Here is a 19,033-nt window from a genome sequence, read left to right as displayed (position 1 = left end):
CAGAATTAACTCGAGTTAGCAAGTTTTCCAGAACAGAAGTTGTGATACCACAGTTACATGGGTTATGAGAAGAGGATACAATAGTATTTGGAGAAGGTTCAGACGAAGGCGTGATGGAGTTAACTTTCTCAGAATTTCCCATATTACTAACATCTTTGTTGATCAACAAAAGGTCAAGTTCGGCTGAAATGCCCGAAACAATAGTTATTAACTTGATACATTCTGTCATAATTTCGTCCTCAGGCTTAACAGCAAGAATGTCCTGGATGCGCCCAAGATAGTGATGAGCTCTGGCCTTTAACCTGTTCACTTGAGCTCTCGAAGGAGGTAATTCGGAAAATTCTTCCCTAATAACGTTAATTTCTTGCAACGAGTCACATATCACACTTAAAATTTCCCCACACTTAGTTCGATCAATAATAGACAGGTCAATGGGAACATGAACATTTGCTGTCAGTAAGGCAGCACACTCTCCTATGGTACTAGGTACCTCTAAATTCCGGATCGATAGTTCATATATCAACTCAGCCTTTCGAAGCTGATAGGGAAAAATCACAGTACGAGACATAGTTTTTTGGGTAAGGAACACACACTTCCTTCGCTAAGCTTATTTCCACTAAAGAACAGGCCGATCAACACCCCCAAAGAAAGGTTATGAGTGACGCATAAGAGCCTTCAGGCACCGAGAAAACAATAAGAGATCCAGTAACCTTTACTTCCCGGTTAATTTAGGGTATCCCAAACCCATAGAATCATCAAACACAAGACAGGAAGACACAGATGCACGCCAAGACAAATAACAGTGTGAGATGTTTTCACCTTTCTTCATGCAAATAAAATTCTCAGTTACAAGACTGAGAAATTACTAAGAGAAAATCAAATAAAATAACTCACCGGTTGTCAGCCTTATGATTAGATCAAAGCAAATTTCCAGCAGCAAGCTAGCATACCAAGCTCCCAAGCCAAAGAATCAGGAATACATAACCCTCAGATACCTCACACAGCAGCGATGGGCTCCCCCAAGATGACAAAATGCACATGGAACAGAAATATATTTGCATTAATACAAGTCGAATCTTGCCTTCCTCTTTACAATTAAGCACTTTCAAAATGTACCTTGTTATTATTTTAGTCAGTATTCAATAATTCTCAAGATAGGTAAAAAAACACTAACAGTTTACTAAAAGGGAAATAGAATCACAGAGAAAATTAAAATTCAAACAAAACAAAAGAACCACGCTCTGCTACCAAAATACTGTCGCGAACTTACAAGCTAAGTATTTCACAACAGTAGTTGCACGATCAGGGAAACAAATTAAATAAATCAGAACTAATTTTCCCAAAAGAAGATCGTAGCAAGCGTGGAAGCAACTAGGCTAAACAGAGGTCAAGTGGATAGAAAGAGAAATAATGCTTACTGACTAAAATCATAGTTCATTTTCGGATTACACCAAACTTTATTGAGAGAAGGTTAAATAATAGTAACTAAATTTCAATTTCAGTCAGGCAAATAAAAGGGATAAAATTAATAGATGGTAATTAAAGCTTAACCTCAAATCAAGAGAGGAAAGTAAAAAGAAATTAAATTAATAAATCGTAGTTAAAGATAAATTTCAAATTCAATGGAGTAAAATAGAAAGGAATAAATTAATTATACAACCTTCAGGTTCTTTAAAATTAAAAACATGGAAACCAATTAAAACGAAAATAATCTGAGCTCGCAAACCAGTACTTTCGAGAAATCTTCAGAGAGGGTAAACTAGGAATAGGAAACAACCCAAAGAAATGAACCCAAGAATGGGGTACTTAATTGATAACTTTTTCCAAACCAGGTTTTCACACAACAAAATATTTCAGAGTGAAAAATGTTCCTTAATGACCACTTCAACTGCAGAACCGGAGCAGTAACATATGAAATCCACAATAAATAGATTCCACCAAAAACATTAGGAAGAAGAAAACAGATAAAATATTTAAGTGATCCACAGTTAGAACAAGTCGTCAAGGACCAAAATTATCCGCATTAAAATTTTAGTAAATCACAACAGCCAAGCATACGGAGAAATAGAGACGCATTACAGAATCACGTCTCATCCCAAGAGCCGAAATCAACAATCTCCTCGAAAAACGCCCGTCAGCTGTCTGCACATAACAAAGGACAGAGACGGAAAATGTCAAAATAACAGGGGCAACGCCCACACACATGTAAACACTGCTGTCATGGCGACGGGGTCACATGACGAAGGACCACAAAATGGCTACCCACCCAGAAAGAAAAAAACACACAGCCGAATGGTGACAAGAAACAATTTCCAACTCTTAATGACTTCCCTGATGGGGATTTTCAGATTATAAGGAATTAACACGTTGAACAACATTACAACCAGTTACACCAAGCCCCAAATAATTGATAATTAATTTACAATTAAAAAAATCTAGATTACAGTCTTTCATTGGTAACGGCAGAATACTTTTCTTGTGCACAAATATGATTTAGACAGTAAAATATTATCCTTTGAAGTACTTCATTAAGCCAAATGAATTTAACTTGGGTTTATCTGGTTCCCTTCTCACATCTTTAGATTTCCTGGTAACAAAAGTGGATGCTTACTTACAGATTGTACTAAGGTCGTAGAGGAAAAAAAATTAATAAAAGGAAATAGAACGGCGATAAGGACATCGCCCCTTGGCAATGCGATCACCCAGGGTCAATTACAACCCACATCCTTTCTTCTTTCTTCACTTAAAACCGGTCAAAATCCAACAGTAATCACAGAAGCAGCTCCGTCGTGTCTTCACTTTTCAAAACAAAACCAGTCGCCTATTATCGTGCGTGCAAGGAGTAAAAGTGAGTCTAGTTCCGTGGTTGCTCCTAGGTGGCAGCACAGACTCCACAGCATGCCTACCGAAAGCCGGCGCTACAGTGGCGGACAGCGTAACTATTATCTCAAGACATAAGACACTCCTAGATCAATTTCCATGAGTCGAAATAATTATTAAATTTAGCCTTGATCAAAAGGCAACTTGACAAGTCTCCAGGCACACCACAATACGCGTCCAAATTCCGTGACAAGACCCAGTTTTAAAAATATCTCTCACACTACTGCCTTATCTTTCACTTTGATAGTGCATTTAAATTTATCATAAGTATTTTCAACTGCTCTTATGTTCCTTCACATTCCGATCTGGTCAATTTATATATGACTACCCGTCAACTCACGGAATCAAACGCTTTCTCTAAATATTTTCTTCTTCGTGTATTTATCCGTTGTTATTATTACCATTACGTTATCACTTATCCGCATTCATTTTCTAAATCTTAATTGGAGTCTTGACAGGATAGAGAACCTCTCTGCCCAATTCATTAGTCATTTTGCCAATATCCCTGCAGGCTGCATATCTTAGTGAATCTTCTAACGTTATCCCTCTATAGTTACTTAGATTTGATCTCTCACCCCGTTTCTTACTTATAGGGCAAACGACTCCCTCCTGCCATTATTGTGGTACTCTCACTCCTTCAAATATACTGTATTATTGAATGATTTCGCTATGCTTTCGAGGGTAAAGTTGATTTTTATATACTTCCTTCCAAAATTCATTATTGATACCTGCCATTTCTCCTGCTTTCTCTTTTCTCCCTTTCTTATTTTACCCAATTAATAGCCGCCTGAAATGTCTGATTCATTCACCATGATTTATATTCACTTGTAGTGAGATGTTTCTTTCTCTACAGATTTGGTTTATTCTTTTTTGCACACTGTCCTCACTTTCAGAATATCTATTTAGTTTGTCAGCTCGTTTCTTCTGCCTAAGTAGGTTCTTTGCTTTTATCAATAGTCCTCCATTCTCTTTTCGTTCCCTATAGAATGCAATTTTTACTTCAAGACCACCTACTACCGAGTATTTGTACGAGTTTTCTACAAGTAGAGATTTATCTTTGTGATATTTTAGTCCCTTGTGCTGTTTTGCCACCTTTTCTGAATATCATCTACACGGTTTCGTTTTTGTTTATGACGAACTTGTTCCTGTCCGTCTATTCTATCAGCGCATCGAAAACATTGTGGAGGTCTTGTTTATTTGTTGATCCTAGAACGATGCCATCAGCAAACATAAGTACCGTGGTTTCCTTTGATACTTTGCGGATGGTTCCTGGAATATCTGTAGTTATATTAAATACGAGTGGAGTGATTGTTTAAATCCACGTCATCGTGTTAACAAGTGTAAAATCAGTGTAAAGTGTGCTTTGTGGGACAAAAACACGTTTTTCTTCTTCTTCTTCAGGTCTCAACCCATAGGTTGATTTTCACAGTCTTCCATTATTCTTTCGGCCTTCCTTTTCAGTTACACGTAGTCTGCATATTTCATAACTTTTATAACTGTTAATCCCTTCAGTCTGCCGAAACTAACGTTGAATATTGTCCGGCTCCGTGGCTAAATGGTTAGCGTGCTGGCCTTTGATCACAGAGGTCCCGTGTTCGATTCCCGACAGGGTCGGGAATTTTAACCATAATTGGTTAATTTCGTTGACACGGGGACTGGGTGTATGTGTCGTCTTCATCGTCATTTCATCCTCATCACGACACGCAGGTCGCCTACGGATGTCAAATCGAAAGACCTGCATCTGGCGAGCCGAACTTGTCCTCGGACATTCCCGGTACTAAAAGCCATACGCCATTTCATTTCAACGTTGAATACATAAATAAAATACTTGAAAGAGAAAACATATGGTAACAGTATTGCATCAACTTAAATTGTTTAATACAGTTATAAATTACTGAATCGAAACTGAAAAGAGGTGGCTTTTAGATATTACATCTCGTATCTGACATGATTTGGCTCGTGTAATCCCACTGTTCATGTACAGGCGTGAGAACTGGACGTTGAAACAGGCAGACAAGAGGAAGATCGACGTTTTAGAGCTCTGGTATTGGCGAAGACTCTTACGAATACCTTGGACTACAAAAATCACCAATAAGGCAGTTTTTTAGTGCATCAAGCCCCGTACGACATTGCTTGGTATGATTATGAAGCTGAGACTAGCATACTTTGGCCACGTTATGCAATCAGATACATTGGGAAAAGCAACCATGATAGGAATGATCAGCGGTACAATAATACCAGTCGCCAGAGGACTCGTTGGTTAGACACCATTAAAACAGACACCACCCTTACCTTGGAACACCTAAAGGAGGTAGTTTGGAACAGGACAATTTGGAGAGCACTAATTCATAGAATCGCCGATGGACGGATTTGACTGAACGGACGATATCATCATCATTTCAGACGCGGCCTTCCTCCCCGATTTCACCCTTCTATGCAGCCCCCTCCTATTGTAATAATTTTTTTTATCGCCTAGTACAGGGATGGCAAACCTTTACCGACTAGTGCGTCAATTAAGTCTTTTTTTACGTCGTATTGTCTAGTATGCCACCGAAACATGTCCTGCTTGTAATTAAGTGGTTTTATCCTAAATATAAAGGACTATTGTGCATTGCAAAGGTGGTTTTATTTACATAATAACTTCTTATTCTGAAATCCCATACGGTTTTACAATGAGATTTATAAGTTGTAATGTAATAATTAGGTATAAATCAATAAATCAATTGAGCGAAGATTATTATGGTCATTGATTTACTACATTTAATCACTACATACTATAGTAACTGTTACGGAGTATTGTGGATGTGCAGAGGTGAAAGAAGGTGCTGGGGTGAACAGGTCTCAAAATACAAAATTAAAGTTAATTTAACAAGGTTATATTTTCTTTTCAAGATCAATAAATAACAATTATAACAGGTACGCAGTAGCCTAGCAACAATTCGAGAGTGTACAATTACAGTGTTACAGGATTTGGGCTCCGAGAGCCAGACACACAATTCTTGAGCTATAAGCCCAACCTTACTATATACAAGATTCAACAAAGGGGCAGAAGACCCCAATCATGCCCAGGAGCTCTTGCTCCCAATTACCCAGTAAAGCCTCCTCGAGGCACGCAGAAACGCATTTTAAGAAAGAGCGACCCGCTCTTAAGTTCAAGCCTATCAAAGGCCACACCAAACTCCACTTTCAAGTTGACCTCCAAACACAAATAACACAGGGGTAAAAATACCCAACCTACTGAGGCCTATTCAGTGAAGAAACAGGACAATTACGTGGCCTCCAAAATACCAACTTGAGAGGAGGCGAAACTGCACTCCTAATATACTTTACTAAAACCTACTTGGCACTAGGCCGCTAATGCAAGGGCTAATCCCATACTAAAGAGGTGACTTATATAAGAAAACGATTTACATTACATTAGAAGGGAAGAAACGGTTGTGAAAATAAGTTCACCTCAAAGCAATATGAGTGGGAGCTCGAGAGGGTTAAGCACTCTCTATCCCAATTTGTAGTTTTTTTTTTTTTTTTTTTGCTATTTGCTTTACGTCACACCGACATAGATATGTCTTACGGCGACGATGGGATAGGAAAGGCCTAGGAATTGGAAGGAAGCGGCCGTGGCCTTAATTAAGGTACAGCGCCGGCATTTGCCTGTTGTGAAAATGGGAAACCACGGAAAACCATCTTCAGGGCTGCCGACAGTGGGGCTCGAACCCACGATCTCCCGATTACTGGATACTGGCCGCACTTAAGCGACTGCAGCTATCGAGCTCGGTAATTTGTAGTTTTAAAAGATAGAATAGATACCAAGTGTCTTTACATTTTAAAGGAAGTTACATGGTAAATGGCTTCGGACCTGCCCCGAGAGTTAAACTGCTGAGCTAGCAAGAAAAGAAGTTATTAAAAGGCCATTACCTGGTGGTTGAACTGCTGCCCGAAGAAAGAGGCGCTTCCCGCCCCCTGCTACATAATTTACACAATGATAGATGTTACTGAAGTGGCGCGGAGACCCGAAAATCAGCAGTTTATATACCCTCGTGGAAAGTTCGAGGCGTTTCAGGAATGAGAACACCCGCCCACAAGCCTTTTATTGGATAATGGCAAAAACTACTACACTAAACGAAGAAGAAACACCTTATTGGTGGAAAATTAATTACAGAAATTCCTTATTGGTCAAATTCAAAACTGGAGGAAGGAAAGGGTTAACATTGCCAACTTAAACAATGACTGAAAGAAATTTAACAAAGAACAAACTTATGAACCCAAAATTTCTCCAAAAACACAGTTCTTTCACTTCGCACTAGGGTGCATAATTGTAGTCCTTCAGTAGTGCCATCTAGAAGAGAATGTCCACACTTCTTACTACAGGCAAAACAAAAATACATCGAAAACGACCCAGTTCAGAAACTTCAAAATTTACAAGTAGGGACATCTTCTGAGAAACTTGAGAATTAACACTGTAGATAAAGTTCAGGCTTCCTCCAGTAGGGGAGTTTCAACTGGCGCAAAGTTTGAATTAGCGGCGTGGAGGTGTACCACCTGGTACAGTAACATTTCATGTCATTCTTTCCATTTGCATTTTAAGCATTTTAATGATCAATATTTGTTTTAATAGACATAATATAATCTTATTGATTATTTTTAAATTGTTAAAATACGTATTTTATCAATGTATATTAGACGCTTTTTCATTATATATACCAGGATCAGGGCCCTGACCCACCATGCATTATGTTATCTATAGCTGATGATGCTCACTAAGATTGAGCGAAACATGTCCTACTTGTAATTAAATGGTTTTATCCTAAATATAAAGGACTATTGTGTATTGGAAAGGTGGTTTTATTAATATAATAACTTATTAGTTATTACATGTTAAAAACTGTAAAATGTGCTAGTATATTGTCTAACGTGCCACAGTAGTCGTGTCCACGTGTCGTCTAGTGGCACGCGTGTCATGGGTTCACCATCCCTGGCCCTAGAAGATGGCCTACCAGTTGATCTCGTCTAATCTGAATCTGACGCCAAAGCAAGACCAAGTACATACCATGTACATACCAGACCTCAGAATCCAACATGGTGGTTGTTTGTGGGCCATTGCCCTCAGCGTAGATTGTCTGTACGCTGTGAAACAAGAGGAAGGCGATGCGTAAATTCTAGATAAAATAATGTTTTCTTAATGTTTACTATTTGCTTTACGTCGCACCGACACAGACAGGTCTTATGGTGACGATGGGATAGGAAAGGCCTAGGAGTGGGAATGAAGCGGCCGTGTCCTTAATGAAGGTACAGCCCCAGCATTTTCCTGGTGCGAAAAAGAGAAACCACGGAAAACCACCTTCAGGGCTGTCGATAGTGGGGACCCACTATCTCCCAGATGCAAGCTCACAGCTGCGCGATCCTAACCGCACGGCCAACTCGCTCGGTGATAAAATAATTGACAGTGATAATTTCTGTAAAGAAGAACTATTTTATTCAACATCAACCGCGTTTACAAAATTAAAAACCATCGCCTGAAAAAATATTTAAGACATGAACACGTAGTCGACCCAAAGACATAACCCTACAACCAGAAAAGTTAAAAATCACGAACCTTTAACAACATCGTAAAAGCGTGGTTAAGCTTTTTGGGATGCTCTGAGGAATTGTCTGCACTCCAAAATGTTAAAATTCCTCGGTGGATAGGCTTTAACTCTAGGAACAGTGAACGATGTAGTGTCCATACCTTTTTTGGGGCCGATCAAGCACAAGCTCTTCAGCCCATAACCTCAGGCATGTCTTAGCCCAGTAGATTGTGAACGAAATTAACCAAGTTGAGACTTGTGAAGTTCCCTGGAGAGATTAAACACTAGATACCCCTCTGACCCCAGGCATGGCATACCGTGGATATTATTGTACCAACCCTACCCACAGGGGCAGCTCCTGAAGGGGCATAAAGCATAAAACTCGACGCATCTCTCTTATGGTTAGTATAACACAAAAATAGCTCATGAAAAACGATTGAAATATCAGTGAGTGTCATGTGAAAGTTAAAGTCCAACAGCCGGTAACTAACTCTACAGACTGTAAAGAGAGTCTCTATGGAGATCGTTCTGGCAACCTGTCAGTATTTTTTTATATTAACCTGATATTGGGCTTTGTCTTATACCGGAAGTACGAGATCAAATCAAAATCAACAATAATGCAAAAAATGAAACTGTGAAGGGCTACCGAGTGCAAGGAAGCGAGTACGTCACGACAAGCCGCTGATAGGGAGAGGCATGTCTCAGAATCTAGGGAGCAATGTGAGGGGTTGACAAAAATGTCATCATCAGCTAGTATGTAGATAAAGCCGCTACTTTGAGGCTGGCAATGTTTCTTTTATAATGGTTTAGGACAAGTGGGTATTTTATTTAACGGCCGAGAGGATTCGTCGTGCTGACCACACGACACCTCGCAATCTGCAGGCCTTCGGACTGAGCAGCGGTCGCTTGGTAGGCCAAGGCCCTTCAAGAGCTGTAGTGCCATGGGGTTTGGTTTGGTTGGTTTTGGGTATTTTATTTTAATGCTGAAAACATTTCTTAGCAGACAAAGTGAGTCTTGAATAGCTCTATCAAACTAAAAATACAAATTTCGAAAATCACTTCCGGGCTAAATGAAGGTCCGGAAAAAACAGCCTAAAATCGCTTGTTTCTTTACTCGTTTTTTTTAAAATTCAAATCCTAGCCAAACTAACTTATTTACATAATTCTTCCTGCAATGTATTCCTTGGTTCAATACCCTCAGGTGCTTTTTATTTTTTGGAAAATGTAGCTACAAGGGTGTAAGTGAAACTCTGCATTGACTCACGTTAGCGCTCGTAGTGGTGCTTAAGTGAAACAATGCATTGACTCATATTAGCGCTCGTAGTGGTACAAAAGGGCAATATGCTAATCTGATCGACCGGATAATGATGATTAAGAAGAGGATTGTATTATCTATATATATAACATAAGAGTTTTGTCTGTACATTGCTCAGAATTTGAAAAGAATGGCAATTCTGTATCGATCATGTCCACAGTAACAAGAAAATGCATTTTTTTCTTTTCCGTAATGTCTGTCTGTCTGTCTGTCTGTCTGTCTGTCTGTCTGTCTGTCTGTCTGTCTGTCTGTCTGTCTGTCTGTCTGTACACGCATCACGAGAGAACGGCTGAATAGAATTTAATAAAAATCGGTATGTAGAGTCGGGGGGTGAGCCGCTACAATCTAGGCTATAAATAATTTTATTCACGCTGAGTGAAATGTTGTTTAGGGGAAGCCCTAAACTTCAATTCTCAAATATTTATATTATTAGTGGTCATATCGATAAATATACATAACTAAAGTTATGTAGAATTAAATTTCTGATCATTTACGTCTTATGCATTTTTACCGTACCGGCTATGATAACAGAGATATTCATGAATTTGGATTTTTGTTGCTAAGTCCATATCAACGCCGAGCCCCGACAAACTGGGTAAACAGAATTTAATGAAAATCGGTATATAGAGTTGGGGAATAAGAAACTACAGTTTAAGCTATAAACAATGTTATTCACCTTAGGTGAAATGGTAGTTTAGGGGAAGGCACCTAAAATTTAATTTTCAAATGCCTATGTTCTTGGTCCTATGGAAAAGTACTACATAACAAAAGTTATAGAGAATATAATTTCCGATCATTTATGTTTTATTCAGTTTTACCGTACCGACTATGATAAGAGTGATATTTCAGAACCAGAAGACAATTAATAATGTGAAGGCCTACAATATCGAAAGCGCGTAACATAGATCAACAATAACATTACACTGATCGTTGTTTGGTGTAATGTTCTTTGTCTCTTATGCTGACATTCAACTCCGATAGATGGGATTACTGCTGCGTACCGAGTATAACAGCCTAACTGAATATTGGTGGGAAATAGCTGAGGAGTTAGATAAGTCTGTTCTTTAGCATGCCAATCCTCTAGTTCATACATTTTCTGATACTGCTGGTACGTAACACACTGGTTCATCATAGTATGCCAGCTATTCGATACCTACTCTGACGCGCTGTTTTGAATGAGTAGTGTGCGCACTTAAGTCAGAGGCTCAGTTAGTAGTAGTAGGAGTAGTAGTATGAACTGGTCTGGAATTACAATTTAGCCCCATTCCAAATTATAGTACCACAGTTCACTAAATAATTCAAAATTCAACCTTGAAAAGAGCCGTTTCTTAGGAAAAGCTTCTTCCTCTTCACTTTCATTAAATCTACATTCATTTTATTCCAAATTAGCAGTGAAGATGTGGTTTCTTCTCTGGCTTGGAAGAAAAATTGCCTCCACGTCAGATAGTTCTTTCCCCCGCCAGTGTAGTGAATTGAGATTTTCCGACTCATCGGGTACTCCCAGGAAGCCGATAAGTAAACGGGCATAGTTTTTGCCCTGGGACTATCCACTATTTGAACAACCCCCCCCCCCCCTCCCTCCCGCCGAAAAAAGGACGAAGATTGTTCATGGATCACGGATGTCTGCGTCTTGGTCATTCCAGCTCTGTAGCTTTGGACTGTTAGTTTGGCAGCATAGTACTGTTCGTTAAAAGTGAAAAAATGTGTGGTTTTTCATTTGATCGAGTATTTCATATGAAGGCATTGCTTTTCATCGCGCCATTCCTACCGACGTCATTGTAATGACCCATGTTCATTTCAGTTGGGAAAACAACTAAGAGAGTCTTTCTGAGAATCTATAAAGGCAGGCGGAGAGTGAGTGTCCATTATAATGAAAACTCCCCAACCTGATTGTGACTGACGGTAGGCAAGGTGGCCTACCATTACAATGAAAATTCCCTAACCCAGTCCTGATATGAGAAAAGCCGTTGGTGACTTGCCCGTCGTGTTTCAGGGCAACGTTAAGAGCTATGCAACTTAATACAATCTTGCTCACAACGTTTACACTACCTAACCTAGAATTCTGTATAAAATTTAGAATTCCGTAGCGAAGCACGGGTACATCACCTAGTTTAGGAATAAATAAAGAACACATTCTCATACTTCATTATATTGTATTTACCTAAAATTCGTAGCTCCTGTCCCTAGGATGTTTCCAACATTGAGTTGCTTGCCTCAAGGGCTAGAACTGTGGATTATTAACTGATTTTATGTCATTGCCATTTATTTTGAAGTAGGAGGTGTTCAAGTTAACGCAATGTTAAGAATATAAGGCAATAAAGTTGCTGTTGAATGCCATTAAATACAGTCCAAATTGTATTGTACGAACGTGTTATCTAAAGGCAGCAGATGTAAAGGAAACGATTTGTCTTCTGCATGTTTTTTTGTTGAAAGGCCCAGTTCGATGCTTGACGAGAGGACGGAGATTCCCAGATCTCTGTGTGTAGATATATGTGTCCAGTATTGATTCAGTAGGTGATGGTATGTTATAGGACGATGATTTCGGTGTGGACATATTTAAGAATCGTCAGTTCTCTGTTATATTTCAGAAGGTACAACGTTCTTAAAGTATGTTGATAATCTAGTAAAGGTTTTTTTATTGTATTTATTTATTCATGCAATCCAACAGTGATCACTTATGCGTAGTTAACAGACGGGATCAGACACCAGATGATAATAAATTATATTGCCGTAAATTGTAAATTTTAACATGTCTTCACATTTATAAATTCAATTGGGATAATGTAACGGCTGTAAATTTTCCACGATAGGGATATCGATATATTTCCAACATAGTACAGTCCCTCCGTGGCGTATTCAGGATTATAAAAAGGTTGTAATTATATTCCATTGCGGAATTATTCAGGAAAATATACATCTAAATTCGTATATCATTTCGGTAGGAATAATGACGGCCAGATACTGTCGTAAATGCTGTAGGTGGGTAGGATATAATGTAACACTGTTGTATTAAGAATATTTGAGTCATCAGATAAGGGCTAACGTATATTGTTTTACGAATTGTATGAGTTGTCGACAAGCCGTGATAGGCGATTTATGAATTATAAATAAATAAATAAATAAATAAATAAATAAATAAATAAATTAGCTGTATGAATCCCCTAAGGGCTATGGCCTCCCGCAATGCAGGGACAGTGCTCAGTTTAGCTCATCAGGTGAGCAGGTCCCTAATGTCCCATTGTATCAAAATAACCCAGCGTGACATTAGGACCTAGGGCTGAATAGGCCAGTGTTTTATTTATATTTTGGCTACGGATTTATAGAGCAGTGTGAGGTCTCCCTTTACTGAGTTTCTCTATCGAGGTATTTCCGGGCGTGTCAGATACTGTATATTGCTGCCAAGGAGTTCCCTATGTCGTGAACTATAGGCCAGTATTGTTACTATTATGATCCACTTCTATAACGATTATCTGTGTATGCTAGGATGACCAGACATCCCGTTTTTAATGGGACTGTCCCTTTTCTTCGAGTGTCGTCCTGTTGTCCCTATGAAACTCAAACGTGGCGGTAAAGTTTTCCTTTTTATTATAATTCCGGTCACATTTTGTCCCTTTTTTAATAATGGCGTGACCAAAGTAGTTGTAGAAGCTTTTAATGTTAAATACGCGGAAGGTTCTGCTAATGATGCGTTAAGTAACTGTTATACTCGTAGTCCGAGATAGAATATCTGTACGCTACACGATAGAAAACTACAATAGGGAGTGGATTATCCGGATCAATTGGAACGAGGGGGCGTTCGGATAAGCAAAGATCCGAATAATCTGATTACACGAATCATCGAATTCAAAATTTGATTGTAGTAAAACAAACACACATTAGGTACAGCCTCGTGTCAGTAGATTTACTGGCACATAAAAGAACTCCTGCTGGACTAAACTCCAGCACCTCGGCGTATTCGAAAACCGTAAAAGTAGTTAGTGGGACGTAAAGCTAATAACATTGTTAACAATTGTGAACAATTACGAATTCAAAATTTTAAGAGTTTAATGTAACATTTATGAAAAATAATCAAGTCTCAGAGCTTACCTAACATATCGACGTAGGAAAAAATGCTTCACGGCCGGATAACTGAACTCCGAATAATGGAGTTTCTACAGTACGGTGTTCTAAACCTTCTCTGTCTTCGATAAGTCGAAACTTGATTCTGCAACGTGTCCTAGCAAAAATGGTTTTAAAAAAATGTCGCGTTGAAATATCAAAAACGTTTGGAGGAAATTATTTCTTCAGAAAATTATGTGAATTAGGTCTATGGCAATCACAAATGGTAGTACATTTCTCAGTTCTGTGTTTAAGTCCACTGTATTTTTGCAAATTGTCATATTAAAAGGCAAATATATCAATGTTTATTATTCGTAATACACCTGAGTGATGTATTTTGGAAGAAATAATTTCTGAGACACTGTTAAAATCTTAAAAATATGTCAAAAATCTATAATACATTTCAGTTCTGTGTTTCAAGTGGGAAAAACTTATTCATATATGCTATTTTCTAATCGGGTACTGCTGAAATTTAACCACACGTGTCCCGTTTTGTCCCTTATTTTTGTCAATAAAATTTTGACATGTTCCTATTTTGAGGTTTTGAAATTCTAGTCACTCTAGTGTATGCCCAATCGTCATCATAAAAGAATTCCTACTGCAATGGAGTCAACTTGTTCTGATGAAATGTATATGTGATATTTGCATGTAGTCAAGTGTGATATTTCTATAGAAGATATAAAAATATTGTAATTTTGGATTTTTTATTTGAATTTTGATCGCAACGTACGTTATACTGGTATTTGTTTTTCAAAACGTCATCAGAACGTGTTTATTAATGTCTAGATGACCTACGTTTGTATTTTGGTACTTGATGTCGAGATCCTGGTCGTTATTTTGATATGATTGTGACAGCTATCAGCTGTTCTGTCTCTTTATTCTCAGCACGAAGTGTTCGTATTTGATTACATGTTCCAGCAATTGATATTTGTGTAAGAATGTGTTTGTTATTTAAGTATAAAGTAAGTGATTTAATTTAATAATTTGATTCGTCAACATTTTTATCTACTTTGAAGTAAATTTATCAACTCACTCATTTAGATAGGAATCTTAATACGTAGAAGGTAACCCCCTAGATGCGTAAACAAGCATAGTTAGGTTAGGTTTTTTCTTGTTTTTTTTTACAAGTTGCTTTACGTCGCACCGACACAGATAGGTCTTATGGCGACGATGGGAGAGAAAAGGGCTAGGAGTGGGAAGGAAGCAGCCGTGGCCTTAATTAATGTACTGCCCCAGCATTTGCTTGGTATGAAAATGGAAAACCACGGAAAACCATCATCAGGACTGCCGACAGTGGGGTTCGAATACTGGACACTGGCCGCACTTCAGCGACTGCAGCTATCGAGTTCGGTAGCATAGTTAGGATCCCATCGTGATATTCCATGGGAATGGGAAGGAATACTCATCCAATATAACTCAGATTAACCATCGATTCGCCAGTTATCTAAGTATTTTATTACTTGCATTCTTTCTCTTAGCGTTCTGTGTACCTGCCTTACATGAATAAATTTGTTGTGTATTTTTTTTTTTATTAGGGTTGTTTATAGTCGCTTTAACTCCAAGGTCTTATCGCGACTCTTACATATGATTACAGAATAATGGTAATAATAATAATAATATTGTAATTATAAAAATGTAAAGAAAAAAAATAAGTATAATGTAATTACATTTTGGAGTGCAAGCCAGTGTCTTTGAGGAAGTTGATGACTTGATGACTCAGTGCTGGAGAAGACAGTGTCAGTTCCATTCCTTTAGATATGTTGTGGTGTTGGCGCCAATGGTCATACAGTTGACATTCTGAGATGATATGCTTGACAGTGAGAGAGCAGTTACATGTGCTGCAGGTGGGAGGTTGTTTCTTTTCTAGGAGATAGTTGTGGGTGATCTTCGTATGTCCTATCCTTAGTCGGGAGATTAAGACTTGTTCATGTCTGGTGAGGTTTTGGAGAGGATATGTTCTTGTAGATATCATTTTAATTTTTTGGAGGTTGCTAGTGGAAGTTTTAAGCCAGTTCATTTTCCATTGTTCGTGTAGTTTGATTTTGATATAAGCGATGATATCAGAATGTGGCGTAGCAATTTGACGGTCGTTGATTGGGAGACTAGTAGCTTCTTTTGCTGCTTGATCAACTGATTCATTGCCTGGTATTCCTCTGTGAGATGGGATCCACATAAAAATAACATTTTTTCCTGCGATCTTGATCTTGTGGTACAGCATTTGAATTTCTTTAACAAGTAGGTGTGTTGTTGATGGATTTTGTATTGAAGTTAATGCACTTTTGGAATCAGAGAATATTATGAATGAGTTGTTGTAGCTTGCTTTTGAAATATGAATCATGGCCTGTTTAAGAGCATACAGTTCACTTGTAAACACTGTAAAAAGATCTGGTAATCTGTATAGCTTACTATAGTCTTTATATTTCACTGCACAACCATTTCTCTCATTGAATTTTGATCCATCAGTATAAATTGCACCATATGATGAGTATCTATTACAAATTTCATTAAATAACTGTTGGAATTTTGCTGTGTCAGTTTGAGCTTTAAGATTGTTGTTCAATTCCCAGTTGACTGGAGGCAAATGAGTTTTCCATGGAGGGGTATCTAGTGAGTTGTGTGGAAATAAAATGGGTGGAAGGCTGAGGTTTATTTCTTTGAGAAGATTGGATATTCTGATGTTAAAGGGTTGGGGTTGAGATCCAGTTAGTTTTCCTTTATGTCTCTTTGAAATTAGGTGTTTTTTCAAGTGTTGGTTACTTGTACCAGCTATCTTGAGTGCGTATGTCAAACTCAGCTGTTTACGTCTGATTTCAAGTGGTGGTTCGTTGGCTTCAATCTCTATACTAGCTATGGGGCTGGTGCGGTGGGCTCCTAGGGCAATTCGAAGAGCTGAAGATTGGATGGTATCAAGGATCTTAAGAGTAGATGGTCTGGCAGAACAATATACTATACTGCCATAATCCAGTTTGGCTCTGATTGTGGCTCTGTATGTGTTCATTAGGACATGGTAGTCTGCTCCCCAGTTTTTTGCTGAGAGAATTTTCATGATATTCATTCTTCTTTGACACTCGTCTTTAAGATTTTTAAGGTATGGGGTCCAGGTGAGCTTGTTATCAAATAGAAGTCCTAGAATTTTAATAGTTTTAACTGATTCAATTTTATGGTCTTCCATATATAATTCAGGGTTAGCGATAGTATGTTTATTTTTGGAGAAGAGAATACATTTGGTTTTAGTTTTAGAAAATTTGAATCCTGTGGTTTTAGTCCAGTTTTGAATATTTACAATTGATTCTTGTAATAGGAGTTGAGTCGTTGTAATGTTTTTCCCTGGGCAGAAGATTATCAAATCGTCAGCAAAAAGGCAACACTTAACTGGTGAGTGGATGTTAGAGACTATACCATTAATTGCCACAAGAAACAGTGTTACACTGATAACTGATCCTTGTGGGACTCCATTGTTGATTACTACTTCCTTTGACAGCATTCCATTTACTCTAACTTGAATTCGGCGCATTTGGAGAAAATTATAAATGAAATATAGGATATTTCCAGATATATTATGTGTCATTAGAACTTTGATTACATAGTCTTTCCATACCATGTCATATGACTTATTAATATCTAAACTGACTGCTATTAGGTGTTGGTTATTGAGAAACGCTTCCTGTATTTCAGATTCCAGACTTATCAAAGTGTCTGTTGTGGAGTGTGCTTTACGGAACCCGTTTTGCACATTACTGAAGAAATTTATGTGCTCGAGATACCAGCGTAATCTTTTGTTGACTATTTTCTCCATGAGTTTACACATCGCATTAGTTAAAGCAATAGGGCGATAATTTTCTGCAATTGAGTTGTCTTTCCCTGGTTTGGGTATTGGAACTACAATGGCATTTCGCCATTGGTCAGGAAATGTCTTAGAGCTCCATATGTGGTTGAAAATGGCCAGAAGATAATTTATTGCACTTAGTGGAAGCTGTTTTAGAAATTCATAAGGGACTGTATCTGGGCCAGGACTAGATTTGCCACATTTGTCAAGTTCAGTAATTATTTCCTGTAGTTGAAAAGTATCGTTTAGATTATAGTTAGGGTCAGAGATAGCTTTCCTTAGATCGACGGATTCACTGGATTTCTTTGTATGGAGAAATTCAGGATCATAATTTTTGTCACTAGAGATCTCGGCAAATGTGTCAGCTAATTTATCAGCGATGTTTTGAGGTTTGTTTATGAAGGTTCCATCAACAGAGTTTCTGAGGGAAGTAATGTAGAAGTGATTATATTATATTTCTTTGAAGTTTATTCCACATTTCCTTTTGTGGGGTTTGGGAACTTAGCGAGGAGACAAATGATAGCCATGAATTCTTTTTGCTGAGTTTAATTTCTTTTCGAGCGATTGCTCTATATTTCTGAAATTGGGCTTTATTTTCAGGTGTGGGTTTTCTTTTGTAGAGGTAGAAAGCACGATTCTTATTCTTAATAGCCTCCTTACAAGTGTCATTCCACCAAGGTACTTTTTTCTTAAAGGAGTTTGAGGTTACTTTTGGAACACTCATGTCTGCAGATTTAACAAGAACTTCTGTGAAATCTTGAACAATGATATTTATGTGCTTAGAAGGGAAATCATTTGGAGGGGTTAAGTCTTTTAAGTGGTTATTGACTGTCTGCCTAAATTTTGTCCAATCTGCCTTATTTAAGTTCCATTTGGAGTTGTTAATAAATGAGGAGTTGACAGAAGAATTTTCATTATTGATTAGTATCGGGAAGTGGTCACTATTTCCTTGGAGTGTTGAATAAACAGACCAGTTGAAAAGGGTTGCTACGTCCGGTGTGCAGATGGTTAGGTCTATACTACTACAGGTGCCGTGGGCTATGTCAAAGCGAGTTGGAGCAGTAGAGTTCATTAGAATTAAATCAAATTCATCAAGTATCTTTTCTATCTCTTTTCCTCTTGCATCAGAACTATGGCTACCCCATAACGTGTTGTGGCTGTTGAAGTCGCCTACTAGGATGAATGGTTTAGGTAGTTGGTGGATAAGGTTTCGTAGATCGTCACCTTGAAACAAATAACTGTTTGGAATATAAACATTGCAGATACATAGAGAAGGTGGTAGATGGACTGAAATTGCTACAGCTTCCAAATTAGTGTTAACAGTAATTTCCTTTGCATAGATATTGTTTT

Source organism: Anabrus simplex, chromosome 7 (genome assembly GCF_040414725.1).
Source record: "Anabrus simplex isolate iqAnaSimp1 chromosome 7, ASM4041472v1, whole genome shotgun sequence".
NCBI lineage: Eukaryota > Metazoa > Arthropoda > Insecta > Orthoptera > Tettigoniidae > Anabrus > Anabrus simplex.
The sequence above is the reverse complement of the archived record's forward strand: the minus strand, read 5'-3'. Positions refer to the sequence as shown.